Source organism: Aplysia californica, unplaced genomic scaffold (assembly GCF_000002075.1).
Source record: "Aplysia californica isolate F4 #8 unplaced genomic scaffold, AplCal3.0 scaffold00418, whole genome shotgun sequence".
Lineage (NCBI taxonomy): Eukaryota > Metazoa > Mollusca > Gastropoda > Aplysiida > Aplysiidae > Aplysia > Aplysia californica.
Window position 1 is genome coordinate 121,157 of NW_004797688.1, and position 2,792 is coordinate 123,948.

The 2,792-nt window shown below is 41.3% G+C and overlaps 1 protein-coding gene across 8 annotated transcripts in view; it reads left to right on the forward strand.

Annotated features, from left to right (window-relative positions):
• The window catches only part of LOC101854514 (neurogenic protein mastermind), a 31,069-nt gene that overhangs the window by 12,295 nt on the left and 15,982 nt on the right, over positions 1–2,792 (forward strand). The gene's annotated exons all lie outside the window — the stretch shown is intronic.

Consider the following 2,792-nt stretch of genomic DNA (forward strand, 5'->3'; position numbering starts at 1 on the left):
CCTCCCTCCCTTTCTGTCTCTCTGCCCCCGCCCCCACCCCCAATCGACAGCTTTGCTATCGATCTGTAACAATGCTGCATTGCCTTACTTGAGACTTGGCAGTCAGGTTTTTACTGACTGCTCAGGCTTTTGATCTCTACGATTGCTGCAGTTATTTTTGCTCGTAATTTGTGTACTTTTTATCTTTGCACTTCGTTCGTAAATAACGTCAGTTTCCGGATTTGCTTTTATGTGCTTTATCTGGTGTGGAAGTGGTTCAAAGAGAAACTTTCAATCTATATATATTAAGTTTATATATACAATCTGGTGCCAATTCAATTTTATTTACATTTCCCCCTCTTTTTAATTTTTTAAATCAATAAAAATGTGTCCTATACTATGTATTTACATCTAGAATACTCCCTTAGATTCGAGTTTGAGCGGGTGGTTGGATCATGGAGGGTGCCTCTTAACTTTGAGATGAAGCTTCCTTTCTTTCTTTCTGAACTTTCTTTCTTTCTCCCACTCTGTTGTATCTCTGCCAGTCCCTAATCCTGCCTTTTCTTACATTAATTTAATTTATAAACTTTGTTATCACGTCTATGTTTTTCTTTGATTACACAAACTGAACTCAAACTGCCTAATTCGAAACTCCACTTTTGTAATAATTACATTTTAAGATGCTATTTTGTTGCTCTTAAAAGAAAATCGGTGATTCACTCATAGATTGTTACTTGTTGACAAGTCGTTATCTATTGACCTGCTATTTTAGTTTTAGTTTGCCGGGTGCCCATTGCGAATCGGTATGGTCGATTTATGATAATGGTCTGTGCGCAAGGCGAATACACTTCTCCTTACGTTAAAGATCCGTTGGTGGTGGTCCAAAATCGATTTAATATATAGAATTAAAAGAGTAGGCTTCGGCCGGCACTAGGGCAAAATTCAAAATTTCCTACCTACTCACACGGCTACGGAGTGCTCTTAATGCGTCCCGTGCGCTCGACTTTTTTATGCAGTTGCAAGCTCCGTAAAACACTCTAGATCTACCAAATAAAAATGAAAGACTTTTTCCTTGTTTTGTTGTGTCAAATTTGACAAGAACAGAAAAGTCTGATGGGCGCATGGTGTATTGAACACAAAACGTGCCGTTCAGAACACGATCGTTTCCTTTAATTGGCTTCAAGTGTCGACTGCCGCATTTTAAATCGCAGTCGCAAAGTTGAGATGTTCTTGGATCCTGCTATTCCTCTAACCATGACCTGGGATATCGATAGCTTTTTAGATTTTTATCCAGTATCAGCTTTTCCAAATTTGCCCCGTACATAATTCGTATTCCGTGCGCACGCTGTATAGTCTGATCGTTCGACTCTCGACCTTACTTACCCTCTATCCGTACGTCGTGTTTTACTGTCGTATGTGTATAAAATGTGAAGAATACAACCCCGGGGGTACAAAATGATCCCAGGGTGTACGGATAGGATTTATTAAACCCAACATTGATTTTCTCTTGAGGTTCATCCTCAAATTCGTGTGAAATTTGTAATTTCGGTCGAATAGTGCCACGATGGTAGACTAGCTTTTGCCCTTCCCCATGGAGGAACATCTGGCTCACCCGGACTCAATTCGACTGACTTCGACTGGCATTGTGTACTGGGTTTAATAATATAATATAATAACACTCACCATGACGGCCTACGTACTTAACCACGCAAATCTCAACTGTTTGAACTAAGAACACGCGGAGGAGCAGACCTATTTTTTTTGTATCTGATCTGGTGTGTGGTTTTTGACTTTCACCGTGGTTACAAAAATTACAGTTCTCATTCCCTCTCTTTGTTTCCCTCCAAGTCTAAGGTAACTAAAAGAAAAAAAATCCCCATTACCTTGTGTTAGCTGAACTTCTTTTAATCTTAGCTTGATTTACTGATCTTATCTCCCTGCCCCCCCCCCCCCAACAACCGGGAGTCTGTCCAACCGGTAGGCCTACATGTAGTATACTCAGTGCATACAGCCAGTCGTAGTCACGAGTCTGAGTCAGCTAGATTTTCCATCATGGAGGAGCAAATAACTACCATTTTGGTACACATACAACCTATACGAAGCGCGACCTTGAAAAACAAATACGTTGATTATGAAGGTCACAATTGATTTTCGTCAAATTCGGTCGAATTGTGCTAGAATTGTAGCCTTTGCCCCTCCATGGAGAAAGAACCTGACTGGCTCCGACTCAATCAAATTTTATATGAATTCTACTGGTAGCGTACACTCAAATTACTGAGGCGTACTGCTTTGCAGTAAACAACACGTTCATCACGGCAAACACTCTCTATCCAGTTACCTTAGTATGCATCACATGTGGTGTCTTAATTTAATTTTAATCACGTATGTCCCTCATGTTTTGTATGTCACGTTGTCGTGGGCAGTAATGATAAGCTATCATCTCTGTCACCCCCAAAAGTACAAACAACGAAAAAAAAAAAAGTAGAGGAACTCCCTCCTAAATCTGTCCCGTTCCGGTTTCGGCATATCCCGACTTTAACATTCAAACTCTTTACATCATGAGCAACCCCCCCCCCCCCCCCCCCTTTACACTTACACGCACACTCAAACACTTTGTGTGTAATTTGTGTAAGTAAGCCATGAAGTCATGAAGTGTATCGAGCACAGCGTGGTGAAGACACGCGATGCTTCATGTGTGCTGCTACAACATCGTGCGTGTGTCAGTTTTGTGATCCACTGATGTTAGGTTAGGTAGAACAGTTTTGCCCCACCCCACCCCTGTCTGTTGATGGCGCTCTTATGGTCTGCTCCTT